This window comes from Prionailurus bengalensis, chromosome C1 (assembly GCF_016509475.1).
Source record: "Prionailurus bengalensis isolate Pbe53 chromosome C1, Fcat_Pben_1.1_paternal_pri, whole genome shotgun sequence".
Taxonomy (NCBI): Eukaryota; Metazoa; Chordata; class Mammalia; order Carnivora; family Felidae; genus Prionailurus; species Prionailurus bengalensis.
Genome location: NC_057345.1, coordinates 149,227,172 through 149,237,246, shown reverse-complemented (window position 1 = coordinate 149,237,246; position 10,075 = coordinate 149,227,172). Strand labels below are relative to the sequence as shown.

The 10,075-nt window shown below is 40.4% G+C and overlaps 1 non-coding gene across 1 annotated transcript; it reads left to right on the top strand.

The window, feature by feature from the left end:
* The first annotated feature begins 2,271 nt into the window (after window positions 1-2,271).
* Window positions 2,272-2,464, top strand: LOC122482168. Its single transcript, XR_006296998.1, has one exon. It is a non-coding gene; the product is annotated as a U2 spliceosomal RNA (small nuclear RNA).
* The last annotated feature ends 7,611 nt before the right edge of the window (window positions 2,465-10,075 follow it).

Sequence of the window (10,075 nt, the reverse complement as noted above, 5' to 3'; positions counted from 1 at the left end):
TTTTCCAAGTGGATTCTCAATGTACATTTGGGAAGCGGTTCTCCTTGCTCCACATCAAAAATGATAATTTGTACTCTGAGATAATGTATTTCTATACAAAAAAAGGCTTTCAAGAAAATGAAAAAAATAATGGTGGTAGAATTAACAGGTTACTCTTTTTGAGTGACTTTACATGGCAAAATAAAGATCTAGTAGTTCCACTTTGGCCTTATTTTTCCCTTGAAATTCTACTGGACCATGACATCTCAAATGCTAGGAAACCATTGTCCTACACAGTATGCTAGAGATTGTTCCTACTTGTCTTAACATCAAAATCCATTCGATGCATATAGTATCCAGCATCCAAGGTGCCCCTAATTTACCTTCTCTCTTGGTATTTATGCCTTTGTATAGACTTCCTACACTGAATAAAGGCTGATTTTTTTGACCAATTAAAGTGTCAGTGTATGAATTCACAAGTTAATAAAAGACATTGCTGCTTCAACACTGGTCTTTTGGATCAGTCACACTGGGGGAAGTCAGCCACCATGTTGTCAGGATGCTCAAGCAGCCCTATGGACAAGCCCACATAGAAAAGAACCCATTTACTAACAGCAACTTGCCAACCAAGTGATTGCACCAGCTTGAACAAGGAATCTTTGGACTCAGTCAAGCCTTTGGTGATTTCAGTCCTGTCTTTGGGTTTTTCAGCTAGACCCCAGAAATCATTAGGCAGACAAGCCATCCCCTGCTCCCTGTCTGAATTCCTGATCCACAGAAGCCATGAGATAATAGTTTTAAGCCACCACGTTCTGGGATGATTGTTACACAGCAAGAGATAATAATGACACACATGACCACCTAGGAAGTATCCTTGCCAAAAAGTTGAACCTGAATCTGAATATGCCTGTGTATCTAACTACAGGTTTAGAAGAAATAGAAGGAGCAAGGATGCCCCACAAGGATGAGATTAGCAGAATCCAGAATCCAGAAAATTCTACAGCATAAATGACTCAATTCCTTCAACTAGTAAATTGCAGGGTGGAGGGCAGTGAGGAGAATATAACATTAAAAGGGATTTAGAAGGTATGATAGATTGCATTATTCCCAATATATGTGGCCCTCTTTTTTGGCAGAATTATGCTTCCCTTTTCCACACTGACATCAGCTTTGGCCATTTGATTTTCTTGGACCAATGACATGTGAGCAGATGTGATACTTGCTACTTCTGAGCAAAAAAAAATTTTAAGGTTATTTATTTATATTTGAGAGAGAGAGAGTGAGAGAGCAAGCAAGCACAAGCTGGGCAGGGGCAGAGAGAGAGAGAGGGAGACAAAGAATCAGAAACGGGCTCCAGGCTCTGAGCTGTCAGCATAGAACCCAACGCAGGGCTCAAACTCACCAACTGTGAGATCATGACCTGATTACAAGTCAGACAGGGGACCTGGGTGACTCAGTCGGTTGAGTGTCTGACTTTGGCTCAGGTCATGATCTCACGGTTCATTAGTTAGAGTTCTGCATCAGGCTCTCTGCTGTCAGTGTAGAGTCCGCTTTGGGTCTTCTATCCTCCTCTCTCTGCCCCACCCCTACTCACTCGCTGTCTCTCAAAAATTAATAAATGTTGAATAAATAAGTAAAAGTCATTGTGTTTTAACCATTTCTCATTTCCATCTGCCAGGCAGTGGGTGTTTCCCAAATAGGGACTATTTCTTCAGCCCAGGGCCTGGTGTGAAGAGTATGTGAAGCTGACTTACAGTGGAAATTCACGTGAGGAAGAAATAAATCTGAGTTGTAGCAAACCACTGTGATTTTGGAGCTGTCTGCTACCACAGCATAGCTTAGCGTAATCTGACTCATGCAAGAAATGTTTCAGTCAAATAAAACAGATAAATCTCATTAGCATCTCAATTTATGAAACCATTGTAGAAATTTGATTACTACAATTTGCAATTTTCCCATAGTAATAAGTTAACAAAAATAGTCTATCGACTTGAGTCCCAGAGTTGTCCCTTGACTCCCAGAGAGGTACAGAAAATATGGGAGCTGGGAGGATGGAGCTGAGCAATTCAGTTAGTGAGTTAGTACACAAACAAGGTGTTTGAATCAGGTCTCAGGAAGAACACATCAAAACTAATCATTTCTGACGAGAAAGATTTTTCTTCAGGAGCATTTTAACAATTCAGAGCAATATCAGGGCAAGATTCAGAGCACTGGAGAGATGTGGGGAGCTCTGGAGGTGGTAGCTTCCGCCTCAAGTGTGAAAGGGAAAGGTGTGGTTTAAGTAGAACCATTATCTCTTCTGTGCCTATTAGCTAAAATCAAAAGCAGTATCTCTTCTCACCAATTAAAAGCATCCGATGTTTTCTCTGCCTGTACACTGGGCATTACATTACTGCTTACAATTAGGAGATGGGTTGGGCGCTTGATCTATCCACTCCCTGCCTCAGCCTAGAACTGCATTACTTCTAGGAATGATGCATTCCTTTGAGTTAATGACAGATGATTTTCTATTGTTCCCCTTGTCTCCTACAAAGTGCTCTAATTCACTCTTCACGAGGCTCCAGACTGCATTTCCACCATTTGTCCTGCAAGGATAGAATTTCCTGTAAGTGGAGTAGACAAAGTAACTGTGCTTGAGCCACCTTGCCAGTATCACGTCCGAGAGAATATTGTACAAGCAGACCACTTGGGTAGGGAGAGGCCTGAGCTGAAAGAAAGAAAAATAAGCTGAGCCTGAGCCAGACCCCATGTCAAGAGACTATGTGGCAGCACATGTGATCCCCTGGAGGGGAAAGATGGGCAGCTGTAGTGGGGAAGAAAATCTGTGGACATTTAGAGAGGCAGCAGCAACCTTGATGGGCTGACTCCCAAAGGAGTCAAGTAAAGAGATCCCACCTCTCATTCCATCCCCTAAAACTAGGGTTGTCCTCTCTGGGAAAGAAGATGGGTGTATGAAGGCAGACACACGTCCCACCCCCATTCCCACTAGATTGACATTGAAGCTTTGTGTTGTTTTGTTCTTGAGACTAAAGTTGAGAAATGAGTAGGACTGAGCATTAGCAATGGGACTGGGAAGTTTTACAATTGGATGGGGACGTCATTCAGATATGAAGGGAACCCACTGCTCGGGGATTCCACCAGAGGAAGCTGGAAACAGGTAAACAGCTTCATGCTTCCACCACAATGAATTGTTATGGCTCAATAATTAGGTTCCTTCATTAACTCCTAACAATGCAACAACAAAAAGCAAAACCAAAAAACTTTGGTTCAGATTTTTAGTGATACACCATTCACTTCAGATTTTTTTTTTTTTAAGATTTTCTTTGATCTCGCGGTCCGTGAGTTCGAGCCCCGCATCAGGCTCTGGGCTGATGGCTCGGAGCCTGGAGCCTGTTTCCGATTCTGTGTCTCCCTCTCTCTCTGCCCCTCCCCCGTTCATGCTCTGTCTCTCTCTGTCCCAAAAATAAATAAAAAAAAAATTAAAAAAAAAAAAAAAAAGATTTTCTTTTTTTTTTTTTTTTTAAAGTAAGCTCTATACCCAACATGGGGCTTGAACTCACAACCCTGATATCAAGAGTTGCATCCTTTACTGACTGAGCCAGCCAGGGCCCCTATGCCATCTGTTTCAAACTAGACAAATCTTGTCTTTGGCAATTGCCCTTCTTAATCTTTCCTCCCTTCTGCTTTCTCTCCCTTATCCTGCAGAAAAGCTGTGCCCCCCTGCTGCCCTCTGTGCAATTAACTAGAGCCAAACTTATGTACCATCAAGGACACTAAAAATAAATATCTATATTTTCTTTTAATATTTTGCCTACTGTGACCTACTTTTAGTTCAATTTCAAAAGCAAGGGAGTGAAGTGTGTCCTAAATAAACATGGCATTGAGCTCTGTTCCACCGTTTTGGCTGCATGGCTTTTTACCATAAACCAAAGTTGTTCTGTAGACAGTAAAAGTTTAAAAGATCTTCTGTGTCAATACATTGATATTCAAGTTCCAGAATTCCACTTGCTTCATCAAATATCTATTTCTTTGAGGGTCACTTCTCACTGATAATCCTGGTATTAAAGAACTCTAGTTCAGGTCACGATCTCGCGGTCCGGGAGTTCGAGCCCCGCGTCGGACTCTGGGCTGATGGCTCAGAGCCTGGAGCCTGTTTCCGATTCTGTGTCTCCCTCTCTCTGCCCCTCCCCCATTCATGCTCTGTCTCTCTCTGTCCCAAAAATAAATAAACGTTGAAAAAAAAATTAAAAAAAAAAAAAAAGAAACCCTACCTAAACAGGCCTAAGGAAAAGAATTTATTAAAAAAAAAAAAAAAAAAAAAGAACTCTAGTTAGTGTCACCTCTGAAGTGCCTGAATCACATGTAGAATTGCTTCCAACCCACCCACGTGTCTGAAAACACATTTTTCAGTGATTATAAAATCAAAAGCTGTGAATATTTCTTGCAAAGAGAGTATTTCATCAGCTAGTGTTATTTTAATTATTCATCTTTAATGAGGAATCTATGAATTGTCTTCAAAAATTCAGAATTAATAGGTAGACTGTCACCTAAAAAAAAAAATCAAGTTTTGGTCTGAAGGTTTCACAGGCATTTAGTGATTATTATCATAATTTAAATACTTCAGTTTAGGCAGCAAGATATATGTGAGTACTTTAAAAATTAGTTTGAATATTCACCCTAGGAGTTGTTAATGAACATTTTAAAGTGCTCTAATGGGGAATACAAACTCCAGGGGGTGGTTTTGTGAGTACCAAAGGGCTCTAATCAGAACTTGGACTTGGAATCTGTGGCTACTACAGCTCCTTGAACTATTCATTTCTGAATCTACACTAGAGGATTTATTCTTTAACATAAGAGATGCTAGAAATAATTTTTATTAGTGAAACACATGATTTTTTGAGGTACATGTACTGAACAAGAATCTCACCTGTATTTAAAAAAAATTTTTTTTTAGTGTTTATTTATTTCTGAGACAGAGAGAGACAGAGCATGAGTGGGGGAGGGGCAGAGAGAGAGGGAGACACAGAATCAGAAGCAGGCTCGAGGCTCTGAGCTGTCAGCACATAGCCTGACACGGGGCTCGAACTCACAAACTGTAAGATCATGACCTGAGCTGAAGTCGGTAGCTCAACCAACTGAGCCACCCAGGAGCCTCAAGAATCTCACCTTTAAAGAAATGGGGCATAAGTTTTGCATGAGTCCAGAATGGTGCTCTAGGTTTGGGTGTTTGTTTAGTTCTGTGCCTGCCACTTAATGCAGGATTCTGTCACCTGAGTCAGTAAGAAGTGTGGCTGGATCCTGATTTAGGACAACATGATATCTGGTTCAAGTGCATATTTTCATGCAAGGTTCTAATCAGGAGCCTTGAGCTCAGGGCACATATAAGGACTCTTTTGCTTGTTTGCTAATCAGTATTTGCACATGGAACTTGGTGAAACACTGACTTTCATCAATTTCACTACCCAGTGGCCCTGTGGAGGGTGAGAAGGCCCAGGCTCTACGGGCACAAATTGGAAGAGGCCCCACCTAGACACTGACAATTGTGTACTACCAAAACAGGCTTAGCCAGTGAACATTTGGTCCACAAATAGTTACCATGAGATGTATTTAATGAAAAAAAGAGAGAAAGCCAAATAGAAAAAAGAAAATGTACTTACAATTGCAAAGATTTAATGAAGATTCATAGAGAAAAATGTATTTTGTCTGCATAACAATAATAATGTAAACAAATGATATAGGACTTACTATATAACTTATATGTGTTCTAAACTCTCCCTATACATAAACATATACATATATTCATTTAATACTTGCCCCAACTCGATGAAGAAATACTATAATCATATTCTTAACTCCATTGTACCAACCAGAAAACAGGGGCACAAAGTGTGACCTGTCCTCGATCATACAGAGCAAGTAAGTGGACAAGCAGTGATTTGAACCCAGAGAGTCTAACTCCAAAATCCAGGCTCTCACTGTTCTAGAAACCAGAATTTCCTTTCTGAAAAATAACCGTCTCCATGTAAGCAGGAGCCACAGGAGTCTACAGGGTTAAAGAAAACTGGACTTGCTGTAAGAGCCCAGGGGGAAAACTGAGGAATTCTGAGGTTTTCCTTGGCTTGAGAAAAGGCCCTTACCAACAAGAGATTTGTCTGTCAGGCATCATTTGGGCAGCAGGGCTTCTGCGATGAATTAAAAATAAAGACCTGTCACTTGGTTGATGATGTGTATAACAGTTCTCCTAGACGCAACAAAGCTGCCGAGTATTAGGAGACTTTGAAGAAAAAGGCAGGCAGCAGACAAGCTGTTTCTCTCTCTTCCACATTTGACTTCCTTCCTTTTATATCTCTCTCTATCATCCCATACTAGAACAACTGTTCACACATGTGAGGTTACTGATCTCAGTCACAGCAAAACCTTCCTTCATGAAGCCATATTTTTCTCTATTCCTTTCAATCCCTAAGGTGGGGCAAGAGCTGGATAATCCAATCACTCACACAGTTATTTGGTAAACTCTCTATCTGCAGCTATAAAACTGATCTTGCATCTTGCTTTTGCAAAGTTCCTCTTTGGTCACGGTTTTTTGAGGGCATAGAAACCACCAGCCCATTGCCAGCAATCTATGGATGCCCTTTACCATTTACTTTCTTTAATTCCTGAAACATAATTTTACCCACATCTTATAGAAGTGAGTGTTTGTAGGTCTACTTGGGGCCTTTTTCCATTTCCCTGTCATGGAGGGAATATGGTGTATATCTCCTATTATCCTCTGTTTTCAGCCTAGCTCTGTGTTTACTCAGGATCCTGGCAAACCACTCACTCAACCACATCACAGGACTATAGGAAACTAACTGTGAGCTCAGCAGACTAACATAATGGCTCTGGGGGCCGCCAGATCCACAAACACTTCAAGGGTCTAGGATTTTTAGGGTTCTTATACCTACCCCTTGGCAAGTTGCAAATTCTTTTTTAAAGAATCACCAATATTCACATAATCAGATTGATTTTATGTAAAAATATGATAACTAATTTATTTATTCATCAAATTTGAACTGAGACCAAGAATTGAACCCAAAACTAGAAATTCAAGAGAAAAAAGATATGGATGCTGCTGATTTGTTGGGAGTTGTTTTGCTTGTAGTAAGTTGCTTGTAAGCAACTTAAAGTAACTTAAACAAAAAATGAAATTTATTGACATTAACTGTGAAGTCTGAGCATAAATTTCAGGCATGGATGGATCAACGGAGCTCAAATTATTTCATCAGGACTCCCTTTCATCTTTTCATCTCTGCTCATCTTTGTCTCTCTTTGTGTTCTGGCCTCATTTTCCCTTACTGAAGATAAATTTTCCAACATGACCTGAACCAATGGCTGTAAGAAGCTCCAGCTGAAATCATTCTCAGAGCTCAAAATAGCAGAGGAATAGAGACTTTCTCTCTCTCAGAATCCATCTATCAAAAATCAAGGAAGATTCTGATTGGCTGAAGTTGATCACATGCCCTGTTGATTAACCACTCTCTGGCCAGGGGACTAGAATATTCAAATTGGTCATGGTTAGGTTACCTGCTTTCCCCTCAGATGACGAATGTTCAACCCCAGTTGTACAACATGAAATGCATTTCCCACAGAAAGAAAAGGGTGATAGATAGAAACAAAGAATAGGTAATCACTGTGGTAGCCTGCCTCAAAGATGACCCCACATGATTTTTACCTCCTGGTATTTACATCCTTGCATAAGCTTCTATACTATATCATGGCTAGCCTGTGTGACCAATAGAATCCTGCAGAAGTGATGCTGTATGACCTTCAAGGCTAAGTCATAAAAGATATTGCAAGACCTTATCTTGCTTTCTCTTGGATGACCTACTCTGAAGGAAGCCAGCTATCATGTTGTGAGGATGTGCATGCTGCCCCATGAGGAGATCCCTGTGGAGAGGAGCTGAGGCCTTCTTCCAACATCTAGTTCCAACTTGGTAGTCACTTGAGTGTGCCATCTGGGAAGTAGATTTTCCAGCCCTAGGGAAGCCTTCAGATGACTACATCTGTGGTATATACCTTGACCACAACTTTGTGAAAGACTTGAGCCTGAACTACCCAGCTAAGCTGCTTCTCAATTCCTGAACGGCAGGTGCTGTGAGATCTGTGAGATCATAAAATTTTATTTTTCTCTCAAGCCATTAAGTCTTGGAGTAATTTGTTACAGAAATGGGTAACAAATATATCCAGGTAGCTCATTGCCCAGCCTAAAGTCATAGACATTATATAACTAACTTTAATTTGTGAGTGGAAAAGGAAGATAGAGGAGATGGAAGAGAAGCCTCTGGCAGTTTTATAGAGGAGACCACCTTTGAGCTCGGCTCAAGGATGAATGTGAGAAGGAACTGAATTCAGGCCAAGGGAATAGCATGAACAAAGGTTCTGAGCCTTGGAAGTGTTCAGAGAAATGCAAACAGAATAGCGTGGTTGTAATTAAGGCAGTGGTTCATCAGAATCACAAGGAGGGCTTAAAAAATCAACAGATACTCAAATTCTAGCCCTAGAGAATCTGATGATTAGGAAACACTGGTTTGGGTTTCCAAAGTTGTTTTTGGGTTATGGTTACTTGGTTAGCTGATTGCTGTGAAGGTGTATGTGTCTGCTACAGTGTTTTTCAGTAAGGTCTTTGGGCCATATGCTACAGAAAGCAGAAAACATAGTCTCTTGAGGCCAAATCAATCCTAATTAAATAGGATATAAGTGAACAGATAGAATGGAGTCCAGGGATCTGAATTTTAATGAACATTTTAGGAGATTTTATACACGTTAGTGCATTCATGTACAAGCTTGAGAGATGGGTGAATTATTCAAAACCCAGGAAAGAATTGTTTTGGGGAAATAAGGAGAGTTTCAAGGAGGCGGTAAATTCAAAATTGGTTTTACATTTATGCCATAGTGATATAAAAAATATGCTTAGTGAAAAGACTACCAGAAAATATACCAAAATGGCCATTGTTGGATTATTGTGGTGGCATTGCAAATGCTGGGTTTTGTTTTTGTTTTTATTTTTTGTGGTATAGGTACATTACCACTATGACTTAAAGAATGCTTTTCAGAAAGTTTAAGGGGCTATGTTAATGCTGTGGAGAAGTCAAGTTGGACAAGGGTTGAAAAGAGGTCATTGGTCTTAGCAAGCAGGAGGTCACTGGAGACCTTTGTATGAGGGGGTGGAAGCCAGATTACAATGGTTGGATTCAGTGGTTGGGGAGGAAGTAGAGGGAGCCAGTATAGACCACTAGTTCAAGAAGTTTGGCAGCAAAGGCAAAATTTAAAATAAAATTGTTCCTTTTTTTTTTTTACTGATTACAAAAGTAATACTTGTTCATTATATAAAATTGGGTAATTCAGAATATTAAGAATAGAATAATAGTCACCCATAATCCCACCACCAAAGCCAAACCATGTTAATAGTTTGGTATATTTGTTGAACATTTCCCCTTTACAACAGTGCTTTGCAGTACAGAGGACAGCTCAAAATCATCCACATTATTCTCAGTAAAGGAAACTAAGGCCCAGAAAGAGACTTTCCTGAGACACTAAAACAGTCCATAAGAAAGAGTTTAGTTTCCATAGTGCTTTGACTTGTATTTCCTGGTTGCTCTGTGCCCACCCTACAGCAGAAGTGGCTAGTCTAGCCCTTTCCTTGTGCCCAACCATATCCTAAACATATTTCAGCTGCAGCGCCTCTTAACATTCCACTGCACCCATGAATTCACATTCTTTTTTAAAAAATAATTTTACTTAATTAATTTATATATATATATATATATATATATTATATTTTTTTATTTGAGAGAGCGTGTGTATACACATGAGTGAGCAGAGGAGGGGCAGGGTGGGGGGTTGGGGGGAGAGTGAGAGAGAGATAAGGAATCCCAAGCAGGCCCCGTGCTCAACATGGAGTCTGACCCAGGACTTGATCCCACAACCTAGGATCATGACCTGAGTCAAAATCAAGAGTCAGTCATTCAAAGAACAGAGCCACCCAAGCTCCCCTGGATTTACATTCTTAAATCATCCATTAGGCCTGCTGTCTCTGATAGTAGGACCTGGGTCTCAT